The sequence below is a fragment of the Lygodium microphyllum genome, chromosome 5 (genome assembly GCF_053477565.2).
Source record: "Lygodium microphyllum isolate KBCC chromosome 5, Lygodium_microphyllum_v1.1.10, whole genome shotgun sequence".
Classification (NCBI taxonomy): Eukaryota; Viridiplantae; Streptophyta; class Polypodiopsida; order Schizaeales; family Lygodiaceae; genus Lygodium; species Lygodium microphyllum.
The window spans coordinates 40,231,319-40,246,108 of record NC_141139.1 but is presented as its reverse complement, the minus strand read 5'-3'; positions in this window follow the sequence as shown (position 1 = coordinate 40,246,108).

Genomic DNA, 14,790 nt, shown 5'->3' with positions numbered 1-14,790 from the left:
CTTTTGCTTCTAGAGTTTGACTTCTCTGTGGTTGTATGCAAAGGGAAGTAGCAATTACATGGTCGACCATATGTCTTGCATACCCACAAGAGAAGCCACTGGATTGGGCATCACACATGACTTGCCTGATGCGCATCTCTTTAATCTATCTAGTGAAAGGGACCCTTCAAGTCAACCTACAAGACTGAAGCCATTTTACTTGTAGAGTTCTTTGTCCCAAGGTTGAGAGTATCCATCCAAGAGAGATGGGATGGAAAGAAGGCATGGATGGAGCACCTAATCAAGCTAGAACCCTTATCAGAGACTTAACTTCTAGCCACCCACATGCTAATTTGCGAAAAAGGCACGCCGCAAGAGTTGGTTTGACAAGCACGTCAAGTAGCGAGAATTCGAAACAAGCTGACTTACTATTGTTGTACTCAATAAAAGGCCATAAAAAAAAGATGAAGTTTGGGGGATTAGGGCCTTTCTAAGTCTGTACTATCAACCAAACTAGCAATGTAGAGCTCGAGACCCTAGATGAAGAGGGCATAGGCTTCTTCAATGGTAGCCACATAAAGAAGTACTACCTGCCCACACATCCACTGCAGGAGTCTCCCATGCTAGAGTCCACTGTGAAAATCCAAGTTGCCACAATAACGGAAATTGAGAAGAAGGATGAAGAGGTAGTAGCACCCTGGTTACCTGCGCATAATGGCCACTGCCCACCAACAGACACATACCTTCAATGTATTGATCAATGAGGGAGCTGATTTTTGATATCTTAACTCACGATCACTGGGCTCAAATTGGCCACCCATAACTACAACCCACCAATGTGAAACTTAGCCCATTTGGGGGCTGATCATATACCCTTTTAGAAAAGTGCAAGATCACAGCCTCTATCAAGTCTAAAAGTATACCCATAATCTTGTATGTGCTACCAAACACAAAAGATGTTGGTATAAGGAATCGCTGTTAGGACGCTTATTTAAGAAATAAGCACATTGTTATGTCAACTACGAGTCATAGCATATTCACCTTGCTATCGGCAATGCACGAATAGTCATGGCTTTCAGCATGGCAACACAACTCCATCAAAGCTCGCCAGGCCCTGGTAGAGAAACCCACCACCAAGTCTAAAGAGAGGGATTGAGACTTGTCTCACAACCTGCCACGCCACACCACCAGCACACTACTAAGATTAAAGCTAAAACCTCAGAACCACAGTTCAAATGGGTGTTTAAACATCAAGGACTGCTTCCTAGGAGCATGCAACCGCGACCTCGCAACCCTAGGAACTCATGCTTGAAACCTAAGAGGCAATGAAGCAACTATAGACACAGACAAACGATAAGCCAAGATGGGTCCCCAAAACTTGTTGCAAGCGCAAGGCTATTACGAGGGCAATGCCTAGATATGGGTTCCTAAAACTAAGAGGGCCAATGTCACTATTCAAATGCCACCCTCAAACTCGACCACACAAAGCTGTGCGTAAGATCAGGCACTAAAGTCACAAGAAGCTCAAGTTGTGAAACCCAAAGAGCCCAACATCATTAAGTCCACAAAACTTCAACGAGTCTGTCGACCTAAGCCGTAGCTTGCTGACTTGAAACTGACCCAACCTAGCACACCTAGTGCCCCTAAATCCTCACAAACATCTGGCAGTATAACATCGGAATCTCAAACCATGCTTAGCACACGCAAGGCTAAACCGCACACTCAAGAGCCGCTGCAACTGCAAACATCAGCCAGTGAGCCATCAAGTCCAGTCAAACCCTAGCCTCCAGCAGGTCTTTAACCCTCTTACGAATGATGATCAATCCTTACCTTAGTTCGCAGACTTAGCTGAAAATACAAGGGAGGACTTGGTTGGTTGCCTTCGGTGTTTGGATGCCATGTTTTACTACACTTGCTAAAAGCTATGACCAATTAGACCTATGTCCTTTAGACGAGCCTTGAGCAATGGAGATACACATGCTACCTTGCTCATGGGAAGAATTGGAATTTGTATTCATTAAGGCTCCCTAGGCAACTAAGGAACTCATTGTCACCGAGATTTCCTACAAACAAGCACGCAAGCATGCAACACCTCATTATGTCCTATGACAAGAGCATGGCCCTTGCCACCATCCAAGAAATTGCAAAGCTGAAACAGTTGGTTTCCAACGACTCCTCTTTCTTGTGACAATGATATACTCTCCAACTTCAATGGGAGCAAGAGGGCTACCAAATTCATGACCAATGCTGAGCAGAGATGTGCAATCAAGACCTCGGAATACAACCTCACTTACATAGTCCCCACCTCCTATAGAGTATTGATCACCATTCGTAACCAGCCCCTCGAAGAGCTCATCATGACTCACCCTTATCGAGATCGCATTTTGATAGAGGAGTTACACATTGCTAGAAAGATAGGCTCCGGTGATTTCCTAATGGATGTCCTCACCTACATCACTCATGTAAGCATCCGACATGTCGACATGGACCCCAATGCTAACATGAAGTACAACCTGAACTTCTACGCTTGGCTCATGCAAAAGTGAAACACTGTGAGCATGCGCTGAATGGTCTTAACCCTTCAACCTCTAATCCTAGGAAGGATTCTTCTCATCTCTAAAGGGGAGGGAGTAGGGTGTGGAACATAATGGAATATAACAAGTGCAAAACATAAAAACAAACTCTAAAACCTCAATCAACATTCAAAAATGAAAAAGAATGAATAAAAATAAACTCATGATTGAGGAAAAATGTTAGAAATTTTTGTGGAATGCATGGAGTGTTTAAAGGAAATTTCTCTTTTTATATTTAAAACATTTTAGTTTCCATAAGCATTTTTTCAATTTTCTACGTATCTTTCCACAAAAATTAGTTGAAGAATACTGATGGTGAGTTATGGCTTCATGATAGGCACCTAGAATGGCAAGATAGGAGAAAACTAGCTAGCTACCATTCTCGAAAGAAGAGCATGCAAAGTATGGCCTCTCAGTGGAGATGAGGGCCTACAACCAATTTAAGTTCAGGCACATCTTGAATTTTGGAAGACATAGTCATGGAGGAGCAGGCCATCAGGCAAATTGTGAAGCACTACAAGCTATAAAAGTATGTGGAGAAGGCTGGCTAGGCTATGGACTACAAAAAGTGTGCGGAGTTCCTTTGTATCTTCAAGAGGAACCACCGCATAGTGATTGTGCGACAAGGAGAGGCTGCCCACCAAGTAGAAGTCAAGCTGACCCTAGAGTTGGTGGAGAGGGCATTGGGCTTGGCCAAAAAAGTTGAAAGACAGTAAAAAAGGGACGTGTACAACATACTGGGAATGGACACAGTGATGGTCCACACCAACAATGGCATCATCTTAGCTAATATCCCCAAACGTGAAGTTCAACTATAGGTCAAAATGGTGCATGCCTTGTTCTCCAACCAAATACACAATGCATTGATGAGCAGAATCAGTGTGCCAATGCTGGAAAGCATCGCTGCCAAGTGCTTTGATGAGGTGAAATTGAATGGCTTTGTGCGGAAGACCATTGAAACTTCAGTCAAGGCACTAGCCACAAGTGGAAGACCCGTGGGTGGAGAATCCCCAATCTCCAAAGCAAGGAAGAAGTCGTCGCGTCGAAGGCCTCGACCATTGGGTTTGGAGGAGTACTGATGGCCATCATCAGAGAGGCATTGGGGGAAGCACAAGAAGACGAGGGAGTTGACGAGGCACCAAACATGTCCCCTCCCCATTAAGAACATGAACAATCCAGTGAGAGGACAAAGAGTGACGAACAAGAGAGCAGGAAGAAAGAAAGAACAAACCTACAAAGAGCCCGAAGAGAGTCCAAAAGCGCCGAAGATAGAAGAAGGAGAAAAGAAAAGGAGGAGGAAAAAATAGTAAAAAAGGAATCCAAGAGGGTTGAAGAGGAGAGGAGGAAGGCAAAGGAAGAAGCTGAGAAGTTAAGGAGGAAAGAAGAAGAAGACATAGCTCTAGCCATCCGCCTATCAGTGGAGTAGCCCTCAAGGGAAGAAGAGCTAGCGACCATGAGGTTGCCTAGATACGAAGGCCCAAGTACTAGCACCCAAGTGCTAGAGGTTGCAACACCGCCAGTTATGGAGGGCAAGGGTAAAGGCCTATTTTACCCACTTCTAGCAAGCCTAGTGCCCACCACCCTAGTCTCTACACCCACCCAAGGCACTTCTACCACAGTGGACGCTAGTAACCTTGCGGCCAGGGTGCAATTTTTGGTCAATAAAGCAATAGTTCAAGGTGGAAGTGGAGGGAACCCAATGACTAGAGCAAAAAGACCAGTAGCTACTACGGATGCAAATTCTAGACAGGACCCCAAAAGGTAGAAGATAGAATCATCCACAATGACTACTCCTACAGCGCTACCGACATCTACAAACTATAATGACTATGCCAAGGAATTTCTGTCACAGCTTGAGAGAGAAAAAGAAGAAAAGAAAATAGCTATTGCAGAGTTAGAGGTTGAAAAGGAGACTATAGTAGCCTTTCAACTGGAAAGAGCTTGCCAAATGGCCATGTGTCAAAGAGAAAAAATTGAGCTAAAGGGGGAGCTCAAGGCCAAGGAAGGCGAAGAAGAAAAGTGGCAAGCAAAGCTTGCTGAAGAGACACAAAACCTCATAATCCTACAACACCATTATGATGAGCTAGCAGTGTTGTATAAAGACTTGCTAGGGGAGAATGAAAATATCTAGGACGCCGCGGCATAGCTAGCACAATAGAAGAAGAGAGGGGCCAAAGAAGGCACCAAAAGCACATAGAAGATTTGGAAAAGAGGGTAGCCTTGGAGCTAGAAGAGTAGAAACGATTGGAAAGAGAAATTGAGGAACAAGAGAGGAGAATAAGGGCATTAGCCCAAAGGCATAATGAGAGCTTGGAAGAAATGAAGAGAGGGGATGAATGGGTGGATAGGAGCGAAGGAAGGGTGAGAGACTTGGTGACTCAGCTAGCCCTTGCAGAAGGCGACAAGGTGTTAGCAAAAAGTAGGGCAAAGGCCGCATAAATAAGTTTGGAATCCCAACAACGTGCCTTCCTCAACACTCTCTTAGACGCCAAACAATTTGAAGAGAAGGAGGCTGTTGAATCATTAAGGGAAAAACTGGAAATCGCATGCAGGGCTCTGAGACACGGACTGCACATCCAAGTGCAGGCAGCATAGCCCGAGGAAGCAGGGCCACAAGAGCACAAAAGAGAGGAGATGCAAAGGCCATTTGAAGAGATGGGGCCAAGCCTAGAAATGGGACAACAATAGGAGGAGCTAATCCCACAACCTCCTTCCCCACGACTTAAAGAGCAACAGCAGGGTGGACACCCCTACTGCTAGGAAAGCCGAACTCAAAAAGAAGAGGAAGCAAATGCTAGAGCAAGCACGAAGAAGGTTGAATGCTCAACCAGCAGTAATGCCAGCGTAGCACCCATCCCGCCAAGAGAAGACTACTTTCCAATAAAGTATAACATTGAACTCATATTCTGGGAGCAGAGAGAGAATAATCGTGAACCATTCGATTTTGATTTCCGATTCCCCATCACATTGAGTAGGATATTATCAACAACCAAGGTGGTGGAAGAGGTGATCAATGTCGGAAGGAGGTTGGGTGATAGGTGGACCTCTAAGAGAGAGATGAATCCTACCCAATGAGAAACAGAGGCTCCAGACTATTGGGGAAACAAAGTCTATGAAGTGCCCAAAATAGGGAAGGGCTACAAGTATCAATCGAAGTGGAGGAGGTGCATTTTCGAGAGAAATAGCCCTACTTTCATGCCATATCCAAGAAGGGTAAGAGTGGATTACAATCTAGATATCTAGAGTTGATATGACTTCCCTAGAATATACAATGTCAATGCCATCAAGCCTGAGGAAGCCCTCACTTTCACACTGCAAGATCTATACAACTCCATATCCCACTTCCTTAATGAATTCATTGCATGCCCAAACCTAGCCTTCCTAATTATGTGTAATTATCTTAGATTACTTAGGGTACTATTAAAACAAGAGCCTACCTCACAAAAGCACCGCCTACCGCCCCTCTTTTTTTATCCAAATAGCATAGACTGTTGCGTTATGACTAGGTTAATGATGCGGGCTACCCTCCTTTCCTCTTTTTGCTTAGCTCTCTTAGAAGATATGAATGATAGCCACTTCATTCGTTGTAATCATCCATTTCTTTCCACTGCTCCTCTTCAGGCACAAATGAACCTCAAAGGATACATGCAAAGCTAGAGATTCCTTAACAAATCTCTTAAGCCCCTAGCTAGATTTCTATCAATTTAATATATTTATAAAAAAAGAAAAAGAAAGAGGAGAAAAGAAAAGACAACGAAAAGAGAAAAGAAGAGAAAAGAAATTAGAGATCACGAGAAGGAAATCATAGGAGAAAGCGACCAAATCATCTCACTACATGTGGGCCATAGTCACTGCACCTAGGGGTCCTCAAGTTAGGTGCGTTGGTGGCTTCAATCGGCTGGCTTCGTCCCTAAACCCTAGCCCATTTTGATTCCCCACATCACACTTAGGGCAACTCAAGGGCAGGACATACCTAGCAAGGTCACCCTCGCCTATGGTTAGACATGTCTCTCCCTAAGCCACACTCACCGCACCCCTGTTGGCAAGACCTAGGTCCTCAAGTGTGGCACAACACCCAGGCTTGGTTCGACCCAACTCCAAATTCCACTAGCATAAGCACAATGTACCGCACGGTAAGGTGGACACATCCCCCCCAAGTATTGCACCTTCTTTTCTTTTTAGGTAAATACAAATGATGCAAACCACCAACTTCGGAGGCCCTGTCATCCATTCAATTCACTTTGGGCCTCCACCACGTTAATCATGCGATCAACTTCTCCTTAGGACCAACCCCCATGAGGTCCCATCACCATTGACTCACACAATCACCCTTCAAATCACCGAACCCTCATTAGCTCAAACGCGCAAGTGCCATAGGACTAGCACTCGTCTAGGAGGGGGGTAATGTTATAGACATGTCACGGACCACATCCCAAAAAGAAGTAGAGGAAGACCCAGGAAGCCCAAGTCAAAAAGTGAATAGAGAAGCTTACTCTACCTAGGTGAGAAAAGTGGAAGAGAAGGCAAGCTTAGAAAGAACGTGGGAGAGCATTGAATATTCTAGCAAGGTGCTCAGAAAGAACGTGGAAGAACTCCTGTGCAAATTGTAAAGTCTAAATGGACATAGGTGAAGAGATAAGGCAACTAGAAGGTAATAGGAAAAGAGGACATTGGCAAGAGGCCTGGTCATGTAAAAAAAAAGATGGGCAGCCAAGGGATTTAGGGCTTGTATATAAACCCAAAAAGTGAATGAGAAGCTCATTCTTTGGTGTGTAGCAAAAGTGGTTTCTTCTTCTTCTCTTCTTCTCTCCTTCTTGCTTACTTGTGTGTGCTTGAGAGAGGGAGTGTGAGGGTGTGTGGGAGTGAGTATATGAGGGCAAGGGATCTTGGAGAAGAAGCTCTCCATCATCTCCTCTCTTTTTCTTCTCCTCTCTTGTCTCATGCATGGCTATGGGGATGGAGCTTGGAGGTGGAGGCTTGAGGTTGTTTGAGCTCGCATCTCGAATCGTGGAGCTACCAATTTGCTTTTGGGAGGAGGCTACTCATTCGAGCATCAAGGTAAGCTCATACACTCCCTAGGATCAAAGGTGCATTGGCTAGGTGAGAAATAGCCATTTGTACTCACTTGAAATGCTTGAAGCAATAAGCAGTCCATGGATCTTGGCGGATGACGTGAGCTCCCACTACAGGGATCATGAAAGAGGAAACGGAAGAAGTGATTGATTACAGTCAATCAATGCTAAATATCATGCCAAATGCTACAAGAAATCATCAGTATACTCCAAGAATGATGGTACTCATTTTTTGTGTGTTTTTTCCCCTTACTTAACCTCCTCCTTCACAAGACACTCCCTCCTCAACTTCTTGATTATCCCCTTCTTCAAATTTACAAGTTTCACACTAGAACCAATTCTCTTTGGCACCCTTCCACATCTCTAGACTCATTTTGACCCTACTCACAACTTCTTGACACAAATTCTATGCATACATGCTAACTTCTACATGCATCCTCTTCTATCTCTAAAATGTCTACCGCTTCCACAAAAAATCTATCCTTGTATTTACCTTCTACCACTTATTAATTTTTCACTGCCTAAATTTTCCATCTAAAATATTCCAACTCTCTCCACTTCTAACTCCATCTTAGCCTTATCAAATATGGCTTTATGACTTTTTTTAAATTAAATTTTGTGAAAAATATTGCATATTACAAAGCTAAAGCCATCCAATTTGCATGAAAAATGACGTAAAAATAGTTATAAATAGGCAGTTATCACTATCACCATGAAATATGCATCACAAAATAAAATTTTGCATCAACAGGGTTCTTAAGTGTGGGATGGCATTCCAAGCTTGCTTAGAATTTGTTCATCTCCTAGTTGCATTGACATGCACACTTCACAACACAATAAGGTAGCCACACCCCCCCCCCCCCCCCCCCAAGGAGTGCATGTTGACCACAAATACATGGAAGACCATGAAGACAACCCAACATTCTCCCACCCCTCACCTCTTCTATAACTCCAACTTGCCCACAAGACTAACACCCTCATCCAAGAGCCACCTTAACAAGAATTAGTGCCTCCTCATCGACAATTCCACCACTCCTCCATAGTACTACTTCCTCATGGCCATCCTTGGTGCAAAGCACCCATTGTCAAAGTTGAGTGCCATGGGACTAGCACTCAAATAGAAGGGAGGTAAATGTAATCAAATTTTGAAAAATCCTCAAGTTTGTAAGATTAGCCAATTGGGAACAATAAGCAAGTCTCGAAGGCTGCCCAAGGACACATATCATTTTTTGGAACACTTGTAATTTTTGAAGAATATCCTTTTCAAGTTATGATTATTGAGAGCTAGGCTCTCTTCCATGCAAATTATAATTACTTTACATAGATCTTCAAGGCCAACACAAGGTGCACTATTGGGTAACAATTTACAGAAGTGTTTTGAACCATGTAGAAGAGGCATGCAAAGGGAAGAGATTGGTCATAGGCTAGGAAAAAGGGTAGTATGCTGAGAGTATGCCCAAGAGTGTGAAAACCCTAAAGCACATGCATATAAGTGATGAAAACTTTGCATCTCCTATCTTCTTGCTTCACTTTGCTATTTGTGAGGGAGTGAAGGAGAGAGTGAGATTGTGAGAGTCAGGAACTTGGAGAGTAAAACTTTGATCATTCTTCTCCCCTCCTAGAGAGGTGAGGTTGGCAAGGATTGCATGAGGTTGAGTGAGGAATGAGGGTCGCAAAGCCTTCTACTTCTCTATTTCTTCTTGCTTCCTCTTCAATATCTCCTCTCTACTCAAGTGCAACATTAGATGTGAGAGCATGGATGATGTCAGGAGCATGTTTGTGGATTGTGAGCAAGAATTTGCCTTGGTAAGTGACTACCACAAAAGTGACGAAGGTATGTGCTCATTCACTACTTCAAGTGTTGAGACACACGTAAGTGGTCATATGAGAGGCAAGCAATGAAATGTGTGAGTTGAAAGAGCGCTTAAAACAACAAAAGTACATCTTTGTCCTACTTGTTACACTTGTGTAGCACAACATTCACCAAAAATTGGACAACTTGGCTCTAAAAGTCATGTCTATGCTTTTGACCTTTAAAAATTCCATGTGAAGTCCTCTTCTTTTCTTTTTCTTTTTTTGAGAAAGGCTTGAAATTTGAAAGATGCATCTAAAGTGTACCCAAGGTTTGAGCTCGCACATCCATGTACACATCCACACTCTCAAACCACTTGAACTACACCCCCATTGGCAAATAAAATCTTACTCTATTATGTGGCATGGCATTTTTTCAAATTTTGAGGATGAATAAACAAGCATTTTTCCACTTTATTATAATATAACATATTTGTAGTGTTTAAAATCATATGAAATGTGAAAGACATGCCTTTATGTAACATAAAAATGAACTCACAAGATTATCATTTGTTAATAAGATGTAGCCAAGCTCTACATTCTTCATTAATGCCACATTGTTGATGAAACATAAACTTCACAAGTTTTACCAAATATTTAGTACCAAGAAATACGAAGTTTTTTTTGTAGAAACATAGTTTAGACAATATTTCATGCTTTCACCCATGCAACAAAAGTGTTTTTAGCAAAGTTTGTGTATCAATGATTATGTTACATTAGTATGACAAGCCTTTGTTAATATAGAAAATAAACAATCCAAAGAACAAAGTACCCATGATTTATATAGGAATCATGTTATGATAGTACATAAAGATTTTGCCACTAAAAGGTATCCTTGAATCATAATACACAAAAAATTTACCCTTGTCCCCACCAATAGTAGAGAGAAACTTGTACATAGTTGAAGAGGCCTTGTGTATCATTTCTTTGTAATGCTCTTTTGTGAATCCCCATTACAAGTTCAGGTGTGGAGTTTGCAAGTTTATTAAAGTAATTACATGATGCTACATAAATAGATGATTTGTGCCTATACCCTAATGCCCCCCCAAAAAAGCCTCTCTCTCTCTCTCTCTCTCATCCAAATCTCACTAGGCAAAAGTTTCCTTCAATCTTGCAAAAAACCAAAAAAAAAAATCATTGATTTCATTTTATTTGGTGATGATAGATGGATTTTCTAGACAACCACGCACTATTCATCCTCTTACCTTTTCAATATTCCTAATGACAACATTTTGGTGCTTAAATGTTAGGTTTGCCAAACCTCTAAATATAATATAATAGATGCATGCAGAAGAGTTGTAATAACATTTGTATCCTTATGTGACAAAGAAGAACAATATACGTTTCCATCAAACAAGGCTTTGGAAGTTATGTCCACGATTAGGATATTACAATATTGTATTTTTATAAATTAAGAATTCATATCAAGTGTTCAAGTTGCATGACTCAACTAATATAGCTTATTTTTGGAGTGTCCCTCTTTCTAGAGCTTAAATCTACTAGCATGAGGTGGAAATCAAACATTTTTCAAAGACATAAGGATCATCCAAGTCAAGTTGAAGCAAATTAAACAAGCTATAGATTATGATAGTTGTATTATCATAAACAAATGCACCAACATGGGCATATATTGGAGGCATTTCCCCATGTAAAGCTTTAAAAGTGGGTGAGGATTATTCAATTGCATTGCAGCTGCTTTTTCTTCACTCTAGGGCTTCCATAAATGTTTGCCAATACTACATAGTTATAAAAACCAAACTCCTATAGTATGAGGGGATAACTATTTTGGCATTTGTAATGAGTATTTCAAAACCAAAACTTAGCTTAATTTATATGTAGCTGAGCTTTTACACCATAAATTTCTTTTTTGCATCATCTCCTCAATAATTTTAGAATTTGTTGAATGTATTTTCCTTGAGAGATAAGTTTTCTTTTTGTTATAAAGACCATAGTGAGCTCTACCATGAATTGGGATAGATGATGTACTATGTTCTTTAGGAAAAAGACACTTTTAAGAGCTCAACCATTTAAATAAATACTCCTTGTGTTAAAGAAAAGATATTGGTTCATTGGAGGGTAAAAGTGGATTGGGATATGTTGTGGGGATTTGATCTAAAACAAGGACTATCCTTTAGATACTAAGTTTGTTGAATTCCCATCCTTACTTATAGTGGTTATACATAGTGGGGACAATATATTAAGGAACCAATGAAAACCTTGCTTTTACATGGTGGACACACCCCATTTACACATAGGCCCACATTGGCTTTCTTTTTTGCATTTGGGAAGGGGAGCTTCCTTGCCCACAAGTTGTCCATGCACTTTTCGGTGGGCCCCTAGATGATGAATTCATCCAATCAATAAAGTAGAAAAGCTAAAAAATGCTTTTCACACTAATTGGTTGTGTAAGGGCCATTGGACACAAGCTTGCCTTCCATTTTAGTATTAAAAAGTTGTCCTCTTCCTGTGTGTAAAGGGTACTCAATGACCACCCCTAAAATTTATGTGCCCACAAAATAGGCACCATTTGTGTGCCCCATGGCCACATGGAGGTGTGTAACAAGCCTCATACTACATCTAAAAGTACCCCTTTGTCATTTCTTAAACTCAAAACATGCTAAAGATGCTCATGCTTCTTGTACTTTCTTGAGTTTGATGAACATATAAATGGTATGCACATTGCTTGGGGGCAGAAGATCCTCTCTTTAGTCTCTTGCTCCTTCTATTCTGGGTTGATGTAGAAGCTTTCAACCATTTGAAAGGATTTGATTGGGATTTGGGTGATTATGATCTCGGTACATTTAGTATTTAGTATTTAGTATTTCAAGCCCAAGAGTATGTTTTTGTCTCTTCCTCAAGAACTTAGGCGTCACAACTAAGGATAAAAACTTATCTATCTACTAGCACCAAAAATTTACAAGGTATCTTACTAGACAAAAAGTTGGAGGAGAAAAGATCATCACATAAGGATGTGGAAAGCCTAGTGAGCCAATCTTCTTTTTTTGGAAAATCCAAGGCTACATCAAAGGAAAGTGTGTGTGCCCACATGAGTCCAAAGAATGAGGATAAAGGATTTTGGGGAGAAGTGGAGTTTAAAAGTTGAAAGTTGTGATGAAGCTATGGCATGTGGGTTGTCATTATAAAAGTAAGAGCAAGTCCAAAAGTCAAAGGAAAATGGTGAAGACAAGAAAAAGAAAGAGTGATGGCTTGAATCCATGTTGCATCATTGTGATGCCATAATTACTTTTACTTTTGAGTTAATCAAAGTGCTTACACTTTTTTTTGCAATGCATGCCTGACTGCTTGCTGGAGTGACCTTTGGAGTCAGAGCCAACAAGAACTCTCATCTATAGAGCAAATTGTAGTTTAGTGCAACTACACTCGTTCATGAGTATTTGAGCATGTTTGGGAAGGAGTAGCACAACACATTTACATTCCAAGTATGGGTATGCATGGGGCTCTTGATTTTATAGTCATCCCATTGCATTATGGGAAAATTTGCATGAACCTTTGCATAAAACAGAGCATAGGCCTCACCCATACAAATTTTGTTACATATTGAAGGCATATGCAACTTATTGCATTTTGAAGCCACCTTGATGAACATGCACTTGCATTTACATATTGAGGTAAAAAACACCCCTTTGGATTGCTATTGGCAAAAATTGCACAAAACTTATGTACAAGACAAAGCATAGTCCTTATCACATATTATCTTAGCTACATATCAAAGACACATGCAACTTCACCACATTTAAAGCTACCTTGATGAAAAAACATTTGCATGTGCACACCAAGGTTTTTAAAAACCCTTGAAGATTGATATTGGCAAGTAATAAATTGACTTTATCATGATGAATGGTTGAGCACAACTTGGCATTTGAATAGGTTGTCTTAAAGAGGTACCATAGCTACTAGGGTTTAGACTTCTTAATGAGGAGTTCATGCAATGCTGAAAGCATTTGATGCAGCTAGTATGAGAGGGTTCAATACAATAAGGAGTTGCAAGTTGCAAATAGGTGAGATGATGAAAAGGTTAGTTAAACATCAATTTCATCAACTATCTCATGCAAGTTGCAAATGTGTGAGGATGATGAAAAAGGTTAATTAAACATCAATCCTATTGACTGTCTCACAAAGCTCCTCCACCAATGTTACCAACTTCATGATGCTCCAAATAGTAACACAAAGTGTAAAGTTGATCTAAGGATCTTGATCATTAGACAAAAATAACTAGTCATGATAATACATGCTTGTTGCAAGTTCAATATTGGGGTATTACCTTTCATTAACTAGGATATGGCACCTTAGGCTTACAAACCCTTATTGTTCTTTAAGGTTCTATACATTAAAAATAAATGGAAATGCATGTGAGATGGTATTTCTACTAGTGTGAGTACTTACCTAACATAAAACAAAACATTGCTGTGAGGTCGTCATTGGACTAGTTGTTCAAGCCAAAATTTCTTAGTTTATTACATCAAATGTGAGGTCATCTTTTAATTTGTGTTTGGTGGCTACATAGGGAATACATATGAGGCATCCTTGCAAGGCCACCATGTGGTTTGTGAGTATTACTTTTGATCATTTGGCAAGGATTGACAAGTTTAGACAAAAGTGCATTACATTTAGCTAGATGGCTCACGAAATGTACTTTTCATCACCTAGATGCACAAAAGCACCTCAAGGCCAACTACACCAACTTCTTTTGATCTAGTTATGCGCTCCTCTTTCCTTAAGCATACATGGAACTCTTGTGTAAGAGTTAATCCAACCAACAATTGCATGGCAACACATCTAGCTTTTGCAACATAATCAATCTTACTAGTGATACTTGACACAATGAGTTTCCACTAATTACTTGCAAAATAAGATTAGTACTTGGAGACAAAAGACATATTGCAATTTGGTGTAGAAACCTATTTCAAGATCCTTGAAGTCCCAAATGCTCATGAACTTCCATGTACCCACTAATTCATAGTTTACTTTCAAAGTGAAGAAGGTGTTTCAATGAAAGCTTCTAACTCCCTATAAAAAATTTGAGTTAATGCTTAGTTGAGACTAAAAGGAGTGCTTTGGTTAGGTTGTTTATGGAGAGAGTGGAAATCATTGGCTTTTCTAGCTCTAAATGTGAACATGCATTCTTTTTGGGGGGGGGGGGGGGGGGGGGGGGGGTGGGATGCATGTGCTTCATTTCAATTGATGGACTTCCCACCTACATCTGCACAATGAAATATGGCTTGAGATGAACACCTTACATCAATTGTCATAGAGATAAGTGTTAGTAACACCATACTTGTCAACCACATTGAGGA